This window comes from Prorops nasuta, unplaced genomic scaffold (genome assembly GCF_024137725.1).
Source record: "Prorops nasuta isolate Cenicafe-Biocafe unplaced genomic scaffold, Cenicafe_Pnas_1.2 PNAS00062, whole genome shotgun sequence".
NCBI lineage: Eukaryota > Metazoa > Arthropoda > Insecta > Hymenoptera > Bethylidae > Prorops > Prorops nasuta.
This window is the reverse complement of record NW_027116859.1, coordinates 491,682-505,461: the sequence shown is the minus strand read 5'-3', so window position 1 is coordinate 505,461 and position 13,780 is coordinate 491,682. Positions and strand designations below refer to the sequence as shown.

The 13,780-nt window shown below is 40.9% G+C and overlaps 1 protein-coding gene across 3 annotated transcripts in view; it reads left to right on the top strand.

Moving 5' to 3' along the window:
* LOC136784645 (kin of IRRE-like protein 3) overlaps positions 1-13,780 on the top strand; it is a 76,975-nt gene that overhangs the window by 9,793 nt on the left and 53,402 nt on the right. The window lies entirely within an intron of this gene.

The window sequence follows — 13,780 nt, the reverse complement described above, 5'->3', positions numbered from 1 at the left end:
CAAATATACATTATGAAAAGCTTCTTAACGAGCAGGCAAAGAGAAGTCGGTACGAAAGTGAAAATTTCATGAAATTTAACCACGACGAAGAGAATATGAAAGTATGGAGCGTTAGATAAATTAACGGTAGTGGCGCTATCTAGCGGACGTCAAAGAGAAAATGACCGAAATTTTCGGGACGCCATGTTGTTAAGTAGCACGCCAAGGCTCATAGATGGAACTTGAGCTAAAGTTGAAACTTACGAGTAGTAAAATCTATAATCTACGTAACACATCTTATTGGTTTGAAAGTGAGGTTAAGCTAAAGCTTCGTTTATGAATCCCGGTGGTAGTATCACGCTGTACCGTGCCACGCCGTGAAAGATGATCGGTGCCGACGGGGGCTTTTAGAAAACCATTAAACCCACGGGTTTGGCCGGGCGCTTTTTTCCTCGCGACTTCACTCATATTCACCGTGGAAAAATCTCGCCAGCCAACATACGGGACTCCTGGATATTTATTCAAGCCGCGTTTCTCTCGGGTTGCCGCCTTCGAGCTCGGTACTGGAATATAAAATCAAAATATATGGCATTAACACGCCGTTGCCGTCAGCTTTTAGCATTATTCCCCGTAACGCCATTTTTTCCACCACTCCAGCATCTTTCGTGTATTCCATCATATTTTCTTCAACGCTTCTTTTTATCTGTTTTCTCCGAGGAGAACCCTAACATATCTCTCAGACCTATTTAATTTCTGTTGACGACAAATGCTTTTCATTTTCTGAAAGTTTTACCTCGCTGTGTCTTCGACTTCCCAGCGGCCGTTTTAGGTTAGGAGTGAAAATGTGTCTCTGGTAGGTACAATAACGGGCTGACTAGGTTAGGTTAGTTGCGTGTGTGATGGCGGTTTCTGCGGCTTTTGCCCCCTTTTTCACTTTATTTGCTTTGCTGGAGGCAACAGGGGCACACCGACGTTTTTCACAGAGCTCTTTCACCTGTTATTTCAGCGAAAAATTTACCACTCCTCATTGTCCCCGGGCCCCAATATTGCGCCAATTTTTCTTCTCTCCCAAACGACTAGCCTGACTTACCACCTTCTACACCTTTCTTTTTTCTCGCTCTATCTCTCTCTCTCTTTCTCTCTCTATATCAACTTTTATCTGTTTTGGTTTGCCAGAAAATTGTACGTAATGAATCTACAACTTAACCTACAAAAACTTCTCCCAAACTCGATTTGCTGATTTTGCTCGTTAAGCTATGGTTTTTTGTGTTTAAGGAACAAATATACATTTTTAAATACGGTAGGGAAGTTTGTAGGTTAGGTAAGCTTTGAGAGAAGTTCATAGGGCTTTTTTTTCATGACGTCTTGGCAAAATGAGAGCAGCATCCATTCCTTTAAGCAGATTAGGATGAAATTAAATCCTTCGTCGTCCTCCCAGCTTTTCCTTAACGACGATAACTGAAAAACGCGGGATTGCAATTCCTCGTTTGCATGTTATAACTATGAGCCACGCTTAGGCAGATTTTCATTCGTTTCAATTTTAATCGTTAAAAACTCCTTCCACCATTTTCTTATCGCCATCTTGAATCCGCTCGTTCTCCCCGTTTCCTCCAAGTAAATGTAAGCCAGTGAAAATACTGAGTGGTCCATTATAATCTTTTCCTGGGTTTCTTCTTTCCATTGGAAAACTTAACACGTCGGAAACGATGGAGGACAGAGAAGAAGTTAACCCCTCGTTTTTAATATAGAAACTATTGTTTCTACTTTAGTGACGGCGTCTAGAAAGAAGACACTTTACGAAAACCGAAAGAAATTGTGTTTTCAATGTTCTTGCTAAAGAATAAACGAGATGTCTAGTACCAAAAGCAAGCTGGAAGCATCATTTACACAGTCTTATCGACTTAGATTGCTTTTTGATAGTTATTGATATTGCTATTGGGATCTAAGATTTGAGAAAGTTTCGGTAAAAACTTGTTTGTTGCCTTCTCACACCCTGCAAATTAGAAATTAATAGCAAACTTGTCTTTCAGTGGTATGACTCAGCAATAGAAGTTACAAGATATTATTAACCATTTATGGACTCATGTAACTGTCAAGCCTTACTTACCGAGTTACTTAGTCTGGCTTAGTAGATCTATACGTAGTCAAAATAATGAATTTTTTATTTTCCAAGGAGAGAGGAGTGCCCTCCTTGCCACCTCTCGCAACGCTCGTGCCTAGAACTACGAATATTCAGGATTTTCAAGCAACTCATAGCTAAAAAGCAAGCTTTCCAAACTTCAACCTTGGACATTGCTCTGCAAAAATTTGTGCCACCACGTTCATCTGTATTCCGAATGCGACCATCCTAATAACCCCCCCCCCCCCTCCCGCATTCTTCTGTGAACTTCCATTTTTTTGTACATTTTTTTCAATGCTTTTCAACAGTTTGAGGAACGATCATAAATAGCTCTGATTTAAAATGTCCAATTAAATGATATCGCAAGTTTTGTGCACCATCGAGAGAAGATCATGTTGATAGTAAAGTATTTGAGATTAAGTCGAGCGACGTCGCACAGTTCGAGTGCTTCATCGTTTGGATTTTTTTCAACTGGCGGGGAAGGCACGCTCGGAAGGATCGTAGAAGTGAAACGGTTAAAATTCAAAGGCTGCGGTCACGCTAAGCGGAAACAATTACGAAATGCAGTGCGCTGCATGCGTCCGACACCTCTTTCGCGGTTCAGTGAAGCGCGGTACGGCGAGGCAAACGATAAACCAGCCTTTGGATTCTACTTCCGACTGAATGCCCTATAAATATCCATCCTGCTACTTGCATATGCATAACGAGCCTGCCTGCCCACCAGTCCGTACCTGCCTAACCTCACTTTCCCACCATGGAGCCCCCCACCACGGCCTGACAAATCATACAGACAAGCCATCTGGCGCGTGCAACTCCCTTCTAACTCACCCAAAAACCACTTGTCAGCTCTATCGCTGATTCTCCAGACCCGACCAATGCTTAAAACTCCGGAAACAGCTTTTAATCTCGTGAAAGCTGACGGGCTGTTGTTTATCGTTGACCCGCACTACTGAAAAGGAAACCTTATCGTTGACTCGTTCCACTAACAATTAGTGGAGGAAGAGAACGTAGAGTTGGACGGCGGTTAATCCTAGACATTTATAAATTACTAAGAAAGAAACCGCGCTGAGTAAATCCTTCGAACACGCGTTAAAAACAATGGAGGGTACGTTTCATTTAAATATGTACTTACGTTTATACCCACAGTCCGAGACTACCTGCCTTTACCCGATTTGTCGTTTACTCGTACTACTGAAAGACGACTTTATACTGGTCTATATCACTTATTCACTTAATCTCTGATGCAATTATATTTAAAACTATATTCTTGGAGAGAAATTTAATCCGACAGACAATAAATTATACCCTTCGATGCATTTCGCTGATTATAACTTCCGATTGCGCTCATGACTTATACCGTTCTCTACAGACTTTCTCACGTTTAACCGGATAATGAATTTTTAGCCGGTTACTCTGACACAGTTTGAACTTCGCTTTCACGCTACCTCGCGTGAGGATGAACTGCATTAAACAATGATTATCAGAGGTGTTAAGACGATATTAAAAACCAATCTTACTGCAGTCATTACAAGAAGCTTATGAACAATTTACCGGCGCTTTGGGAAGCGCATTAAACTAATTCTGGCGATAAATTTTACTAATTAAATCAGCCAATGACTCTACCCTCAGTCTTCCCTGATTATTTCACATAACGTTTTAACGATCAAAAATGGTATTTTGATATAAAAATGAAAATGTTTTCGTGGTATTTCTGGATGCGTCTGAGGCAATTAAGAAATTTAAGGGATACAAAATTGTTTGGGTACGACAAAGTGGTAGAGGTTTGATTGTTTGACTAAGAGGAATCGCTATAAATATAATATCTGGTCGCTTGCATATGCATATCGAGGCAAGGTGCATCAGAGAATTCAGTTGCGACATGTTGGATGCAGCAGCTACCAAGGAGCAGGCAAGCGAGTAGCCTAGCTACCAGCGATTGATGTCTGATGGCTCAACCCGATATACATATAGATATTAAGCTTTGAATTACGTGACTCATCACACAGTGAGGAGCTTAATGTTGGAGCTTGTTAATTACATGCACCCCCATAGCCCCCTAAGGTCCTACGCCACTGCTATACCGCTATATGTAGCCCACGACCCTCCGTGGGACCAGCTACAATCACTCGTCAAGCTATCCCACAAAAGACCTCATTCTTTTTTCATTCAACGCTTGTATCTTCCCGCCATAACCTCTGGGCTAATTCTTCAATTTTACACCAGAATTTTCTTTCAATTTTTAAGTCCCGCCTATACATTCTTCGTCGACCTTTACAAAAATGTTCTATTCCGCCGTTGTTGGCACATTCATCACGAGTAATTTTTATTTAGTTATAATATATCGGGAAAATTGTTGACCGACCAGATTCTTCGCGGTCCCCGTGTTTTCGGACTGAGGAAAATACGCCAGATTTGCAGAGGTCTCTGGCTTTTTGAAATTCAGAATTTTTTCAACTGAATTTCCCCCTCCACGTGTATTTCCACACCAAAGCGACTGGTAGAATTTTCCCTGCTGTCGTGCGCTATTTGCATACGATATATCGTTAAAAATGCATAGCTTGGTAAAAAAGGTTGTACGCACATATTTCTGGAAATATCGTGTGCTAATAAAAGCAGATATTTGAATAATGCACCGATGCATTTGGGATTGACACGCTGCTAATATTTGTTCCAAGCGCAGCCAAGGCCTAAACGGCGATCGGTCGTTAACGATTTCGATAGAGAATCCAAAAAACATTGGGCTCCCATCGTTGAACGTAGCGACGAATTCAAGGCCGAGCCGAGAATTGAATTTAATTAACATCATTGAGAGAAGAAAACCAATTAGCCTGGATAAATAAATCTAATGAAGCGAATAATTCTTCGTGATTGAATTATTCGGGCAACCGGAAAGCTACGGCTTAAATTAACTCGACAATAATGAAGCGTTTGGCAGTAGAAAATGTGAAATTTATTTGGCGTGGGCGAGGGCGTAGCGTGAATAATCAGGACACGTTTTTCGTAGGAGAAGAATCGTGTTACGTGTATCGAAAGAATCCTGCAGGCGGATGCTGTCTAGAAGGGACGGTCGCCTGCAATCTCTGCGTTTGCTTTATTGTTCCACAGGCACGTGACCTTTTTCTTCGCACCTTACCAACACGTATTTCACGATAATGGTAACGATAAATCGTAAAACGTGACCATCTACCTGGAGAACTAGGCGCTATATCGATCCGCCGGACCGCCTCCTTACTCTCGCCATTCGTAATTCTTTCATCAAAAAGTAACCTGTTACGGAAAGCGAAATAGCACCATTACTGATTTTTTACAGCTGCTGTCGCATAACCTGAAGAAAGCTTTTATGTCGCTCCCTATATCTTCCTTGGCAAAACTATGGATATCACTTTTATTAAGATAAAAGTGTGTAAACGTTAAACTAACGAATAAACGACATCCGCTACAGAGCCAAAGCAAGTACGTGCCATGGTCCAATAATAGTCTTAAGGTATAATTACTCAAGTTTTTCTCTGAAACCTTGGCGTTTACCGTAAAGAAGATTGCGAGTCTGGGGTGGTTTCCGGAGTTAGTTAACGAGTGCAGGATAAATGATAAAAGGTAGTTAGGAGAACAAGACTGTTGCCTGGGCTCATTAAAGTTCATTTGGTAAACAAGGTCTACTCACTGAGCGAACTTTAAGTTTTCGTGGAGAAAAGCGCTCTATATAGTTAGATAGCAGTTGTACGATAAATCGCCATCTCTCTCGCTCTCTCGCTACCGTTTCTCCCATAGTTCACATTCCAGTCTACGCTTGACGCGATTCAGTAAAGCCCGAAGCTATTTGTACTGTTAAATGCTCGTAACTGCCACTCAGCTAGCTGCTGCCTTTACCGCGATTATCTCCATAATGCCTAATATACTTTGGAAATGACGCCTAACCTCAACATACACATCGCCACGTGTGCGCACTCACGTATTTACTCAACGGATGGGAGTACTCGATGCATACTAATTCGCCGTCGTGCGATTCTGCCATAATTATGCCGATCACGTACCAATCGATTTTCCACCAGGAACTATCTCGCCTTATCTCTTTCGCCTCCTTTGCATATTCCCAGCTGCCTTCGTATGACGAATGGCTCCTTTGCTAAACGAATCCTCCCAAATGAGTTTCGTAGCTTCTGCGGAAAGATGCAATAAGAGAGGCTACTTGGCAAATACGAGAGGAGCCCCAACTCAAGCTCACCCTAACACTCAGCTTCTCGCCACATTCGTTCCAATCAACTGGAGATATTCCACATTTTCTAATACTTTCATAATTGTCATGCTTCTTAGACAATGGTCCCTCCAGTGGTTAATTACGAGCTTTTCGCGAATTATCACAGTGGAGGTATTTGAATATTTCCAGGCTTTTTGCGAAATAAATTGGCTTCAACGAGTTTCGTAGGGTTCCCCGAGGAAACGCAATAAGTAGAACTGGCCGGCAAATACGCTAGGAACCGGCCCAAGTGTTTCATACTTCTCGGTTCCTAGCCAGTTGGCGAATCGAGACTGCGATATTGGCTTTTACACTTTGGCCATACACTTTAGAAACTGGCACGACTTGTAAGGAGAGAGACTTTCCGCTATGAGCCTTCAGATACTATTATATCGATGAGAACCAACACTTGCGGAGTTTAGTTAAGTTTTGCGGAAACTTAGATAAATCACAGTCGTTGATATCGTGAATATACCCTTTAAAACAGTGTATCTGGACATATTCAACTCGTAGGGTGAGAGCAAATATTTAAGGACGGGCAGGTTTACTAATGTAATAAATATCAATTCGATATGCATCTCTCAAGAGCTTCCAATAGCAAGTCTTTAAAAGAGCAATTTGATTCAACGATGATTTTTCATTGTTCAATGTTCTTACGAATCGATGTTCATTATTGTTCAACCTAGCTTTAACGTGGAAAGTTTTCCAGATAGATGTCAGATGCAAAGACTTGATCGGTCTGTCGCACACTGGATTACAGGACAAGCCCTACGTTTCCTTTTAAGAAGGACGCCATTCGATATCGTTTCAAAAGGGTCAACTTCTATAAAAGCGAAACTTGCTAGGCTCCGATTACAATCAGGCTGGTATAAATTGCTGTCGTTAAGGGTTTAAGCTGGCACTGGTGCTTCACTAGAAATGTGCTTATAATTGAGTGTAATTAGCATCATTAGTTGCTCAAACTTGTTTAGGCAATCTGCTAATTGCGAATTCAGTTTGTTCAGCGATAGATTAAATTAAAGGGAATGATCTAACAATAAAATAACTATCGTACAATTAGCTACAAAATTACACGAAATATTCATATAAAATTGAATAATTCAGTTTCACTATTACTGACATTCATTTATTGATTCAGTTTTTACATAAAAGGAACGTAAATAATTCCAAGTTTCTGATTGATATGGACGGTTGGCTTTTATGAGGTGACGAGCCTGAAGTCTTTGGAGTTGAGAGTTTTCGGGGGATGCCGAAAACTCAAGCTTGTAACTCGGCTAAAACCCACGATCTTTGATCTCGCAAGCGTTGAAGCTGTGGTCGACCGATGTCGGGTTGTCAGCTTCAACGTGAAAACAATCCATTATAGCTACGGATTATCGCGGCAGGTATACCTTTGATATATCTGCCGCAATTTCGTAATCCCCCACCTTTCTCTCTTAAACTGCCTGAGGACACACCTTGAAACTTGATATTCTTCACCTCTTCACTTTAAACACCGATGCACACGTTTCTTTCTCACTTTAGATTCGATCCGGATGAAATTTCTGCACTCGAAAGTCACTTGCAACATACCTGAATTTTATTATTATCTTCCGGCTTCATTTATTTCCTGAAATTGCAATTTACCGTTAAGTTATTTACTGATTTGTATATTCTGCAGTGCCTTAACACGTTTAAATTGAACGTACTTTTAATTTAACTTACTTGAAAAAGCTTTAATTAGATTTCCCTTAGTTTGAATTTCGCCTTAATTATATCCTAACAATAATTTAAGTATACTTTAACTCTAAGTTAAAAGTAAATTCATACGCACAGAGTTGTCACACATCTGGAAATGCTTTACAACTTCCAAACTTTTCAAAGAGGACTTCTTCTTTCACTGGAATTTAACCTCTCTTTTTTTTTCAATCACCATCAATGATCGTGCCATCACAAATTGCCCAATTCATGTGCTTTTCACTCTCTCCAGATTACTAGGGAATCTTCGGGCTGTTGAAAATCTGTCGAGTTTTCCGCGACAAGTTTTCTAAGAGCGGATAATAGCCCGGGAAAAGTTTGTCGCGTGTAGAAATTGGAAAATTTGTCGACCGTGTGGATCGGAACGATGATCGGATTGCCCCATATTCAATATGGCGTCGATAATCAGCTATCTGTCATGGCGTCGGGGAAAATAGGGGAGAAAGAGGGCGCCAGAGTCTGTACAATGGTAAATAAATTCGAGGTTAACTAGCCTTTGACCGCGGAAGTTGGTCGGTTGACGCGTGAAAAGCCTCCTGACCGACGATTATTATCGAAATCGAAAAGAATCTGAGAACAATGGATGCATATTTGATCGAACGGAGAACCCCTTTCACAACAGAAGGCAACGCAGCGTGAGCTTCCGATGAGCTCTGCGTCATCACTCACGAATATTTTCCAACGAATAAACAGAAGTACGCGAACTGTTCATTGATCCGTGAAATAACTAGGAGCAACATTTCTCTTGTTCTTAAAATCATTAGTTAAAATATAGCGACCAAGTTTATTCCTCTTACGTTATTGTTTCTACATTCGTTATAATGACTGACTCAAAATTAATACTGCGTCATTTATCAATTTACTTTCAAAGCATTGGAATTCCAGGTTTCAATAAAAATTGTTAAACGATTGCTTTTGTGAGTTGCATAAATTTTCTTTAACGAAAATTATGATCAATAACATTTGGAAAATGGATGCATTTATCATTTTCAAATAAATCCAGTGATATTCAGAAACATCGTTTTTTTGGTCTATTGGGTGAAGAATATCATTTGTAAAATCGACGAATCACCGCACGATTTTCCGTCCGATAGACAAGCTGGCTCTAAACCTCTTATCGGGTTAGTGCGCAGTTTGCGGAAATTCTCTTCATTTGGCAATGTGTCCATGTTCACTGGCACGCTTGGGCCTTCGATCGTCCTAAAGCGTGATCGTATGCGTAATTAACAATGCGATCAATGATACGCAATCATACAAGCCCGTAAATTTACTCGGACAAACTGACGTACGTCCAGATAATACACACGATTAGAGGTCTGTATGTATTTCCAGGAATACCGCACTTTATGTGTATCTTGATAAGGAGTTATCTAGTTCGGTAGTGTAGATAATAATCTTTGCCGTAACTCCCAAGTAATTATGTGATTCTCCTTATGCAAATCATTTGACACTATCCTAACCTAACCTGCGAACGTACAGATGCGAATAATAAGACGGGTGGTTAATTTTGAGGTTATGGGGGGGGGGGGGGGGTGGGGGGACGAAGCGCAAGATCGTGTTTGTAAGCAAGGAGAAAGAAGTTTCGTCGAGGTTCCATAGATCATCAACGAGATTATAAAGCAAAATTTACTTGCCTCTCTCCATCACAGTGGCCCTCCTCTTTTCACCGTGCTTCGGGAAATGACCGGGATGAGGGCTTCGACAGATTCGACTGGGCCTTGGAGCTTGGAGGTGGCTTAATTGGCCGGTAATTGCCACTGTCTGCGCCCCAGCGACAATGGGACGCGAAGATTGGAACTTTACCAAATGACATAGACGCCAGTGGAATACGTTAACGGTAATTCCATAATAGTTCGGCTCGCGCGGGCTACTCACGCGCCATCTACGCGCGAATGTGCAAAACTTTCTCCCCAACTTTGCCGCGTGATTTAAGATAATTGGCCAACTTAGGATACAGCCAGCCTCATAAATTTTCGCTTTGTTTCTAGCACCCTGGAAACCTATCTTTGCTTTCACGAATCTAACCTGCCTGTGTGTATGTATATCGACCTTTTTCCTTTATTTCGCTTCTGTGTGCTCAATGTGGGACTGTGGGAGGAATTTAAACGTATAGCACCTAACTTCAAGTCATTGACTATCGCCCCATATCTCTTCTCGCCTCATTGGTGAATCGAATCTAACCTATAAATATTTGAAAAGTCGCATTACTTTACCATATTTTCTTCCGAAAGAAAATCCGTCAATGGAAAATTTATTCTTCGCTTTGATTAATTTAATAACCTTCAAAAATCTGAATAAACTTCGTCACTATATCTGGAAAAATCTGCTTAAAACAGTAATTTGATTTTTTAAAAAACGATGTTAAAAGGCTTTTAGTTTATGGAACGTGGCGTGTAACTCGGAGTATTTACAATTGGTTTTAAATTTTAATGTGATAGAAAACATCGAAAATTAATTGGAAAACACTGTAGATAAATTGATTTTCAACCGACATTGGTCGATCCCACATTTTTATAGCCTCTTCAGCAATCAGCCAAATTGATATTCTGTTATTGAATATAATGCGCTGTTTGCTCGTATCGTTTTATAAAATTTCTCTAAAGCCACGGTGATGCGCTGGTCCATTAAAGATGGTGGATAAATAAATGTAAAAGTCGAGCAACGCAATGCGCCGGTGGAAAACGCGGTAGCGTGGTGGGGATGAATGAAACGTTTTTTTTTTCATTTCATGTCGACGAATAGATAAAAAGAAAAACGGGGAATGTTGAAAATCTCGCTCGAGTCTATTCACAGGGAAGCGCGTGCCCTTCTGTTTTTCATCTCGAGGTTGATGTTTTCGCAAAAACGCGTATTTGCCACGCCAAAAGCCGCTTGCATCGAAAACGATCCGGCAAGATTTTATAAACCAGAATGCCTTCGAAACGAATGTATGAAATACCTATATACATATATATAGACATATACATCCCGAGTTAAAAAAAACAATTACAAAATTTAAACTTTAATGAAGAACACCCCGTAAATTATTGATATTCCAGCTCGATGAATTATCCAACAGTTTATTTCTGTTTGCTTATTTTTTTCCTGCCAAAGTTCGATAGATATAACGGAGAAAATGCTTTAATGGCGGACGATTGATTTGACCAGCATATAGGTCGTACGGTTGTACGTGATAGCAGATCGGACTGAGCGCTATCAGAATCCGACTGCTTCCCAATTTTTCTGATAGTATCGAGCGCGTCCACCGTTTCGCTATTCGGTGCCTCTAACTGGTCAGGAATCCAAGCAAAGCAGTTTTGAAGATAAAAATAAAACTAACGTGTCCCCCATAACCTCTAAACTGAAATATAAGATTTATGAAGCGGCGTTTTCTATGCGTTGCAGCGCGGGAAAGGGAAACAGAGTAAAACATAGTAGCTGGGAACAGGTACTGCGTAATAGGAAGGAAAAATGGAAGGAAATAAAACAAGGCGTCTCCTGGAACACCGTGCACCGGAATAATAGAAGACAGAAAGGAGAAGCAGATCGAGACTTTAATGAAATAAGCCGATCCCAATCACCGTTGCTGTATTGACCAATAACTCGATTAACTTCTCGCGGCAAATGCAAGCCAAGAGATGCAATGTTCCTCGAAATTCCGCGTTGGTCCGTAATATCACCCGCGTGTTAAACTTCCGGATAAATTCGGCCCGATGAAGTTAGACCATTGAAATAATTTCCAACGAGGTAAAATAATAAGTATGAAAATGCTAAACGCCGGTTAAGAATTAGCGTAATTTAATAAGCATTCTTAAAGCAATTAGAGGAGCAAAACGGAATATAAAAGTGTAAAATTTATAATGGTACATGTGGTCCGGACACAAGTCGTTGAGAGAAAAGGGGAATGAAGCAGGAATAATAGCAGGAAAGAAAGGCTAAGCTTTTAACAGATTACGGTCTGTTCGTTGTTCGGCTATTTTTAAAAATGATTATAAAAGCAAATTTCAGCTATTAATAAATGGCGAGTACGGCTGGTAATTAACATGCGAGGAATAGCAATTAATTAATATTTTCTTGACGGAATAAAATGTATTACACAAAGGAGAAGGAGAAGGGGGGGGGGGGGTGATATAAGACACAAAGAACAATGTCGATGGAATATCGAGCTTTGAATGAATTAAGCTTCGTTGCTGCGGAAAATTCAGTGTCTCGGAGAAAAAGAAAAAGGAGTCATCGAATAAAATAGCGGCAGAAAAAGAATTTACTTCTGTCGATAGCAAAGAAAATACGCCCGTTGGAGTCCAGCGAGGAAGGGGAAATGTGCGATCGGTGCTGGGAGTGGTCGAAGAAGTGGGAGGAAACACGTCGATGCGAGCTCAGAAATGAAAAAGTACCGGGTTAAAGTAAGATCAATTACGATACGCGGAGCAAAGCTTTCCATTGAAATGCGAGATGCGTTTAATTACAATAAAGCTTTTCATACTCTGCAAATCGTAGCGGGAAAAGGTACAAAAGCTCGCAAGGGGATTAAACGTAAAATAACAACGAGCCACAATTGTGTTTGTAAACACAATAAAAAGCGTAACGTGTTTACTCGTTTTGATAAGTGTAAAAGGGAGGAGAATACACGGAATATATAAAAACTTTTGTAGGTTAGGCTGGCTTTGTTTACCATTGGCGCCGCATATCGCTAGAGATCGCAATAATAAATATAATCGGGATGGGCGCTGAAGAAATATTTCCATGAAAAAGAGAGAAGAGAGAGAGAGAGGGAGAAAGAGGAAATAAAAAGCAATCGAGAAAGCGAGGGAGTGTAGTCTTTGGAATTCGATCGAACAACAATCTAATCCGTGACAATTTCGAGGAGTTATGGATGCGTGTCGAACGCAACACGGTTCGCTGAACCGGCAAAAATAATTAGATTGTAGCAGGAGCTGAAATTAATTTAATCGTTTTAATGAGCTCGCTTTTCCAAGCTGGTAGAGTGGGCTCTGTTGGTAGTCGATTGAGCTAGGGAGTGGGGAAAGAAGAGTGCAAGGGGGCGGGTGGGGAGGGGGGGGGAGGGAGAAAAAGGCTGGTTGGTATAACCTACAGCATCGGACCAGTCGACTTTTTTTCCAATTAATAACGGCAGAGAACGTCGGCAAGTAACCAGTTTTCCGCTTCGTTCGTAATATCGTAAGGAATTCGGCAATCCCGTCGCGCAATTTCGTCATCAGCCTGCGGGCCACATGGGGATTCCCCCATTCCTCCGCTCCGCGTCTTCGATTACACCTCGCCATTCGTCACGGACTTGGTCGGATCTAAAGTGATCCGTTAATCTCCTGACTTTTGTACGTTGAACGCAACTGAAATTTCCACTGGCATTTATACCTTTGCGATAAATTAAGACCAATCTGAACTTGTCGCCAAGTCCGATCCTTCTTAACCTGCAGATAAATTCTAAATTGAAATCGTAATAACGATACCTATTTGCTTCGTAATAATTAGCGAAGTATATAGAGAAATTTAATATATGTTATTTATTTACTTTTCAATCTCTCGAAACGTTTCCTCAAATTGTTTCTTTTTACGTTGGTAGTATGGAAACCCCGATAGCAAACACAAATATCCTCAGGACATCCTTAGAACGTGTCTCCACACGTTCCTCGCACACGTCTAGGACGTGTTCCGGACATTGTGCGTTATCAAAGAAATTAATCGTGACGATATTCGGCTAACAATAATGGGAA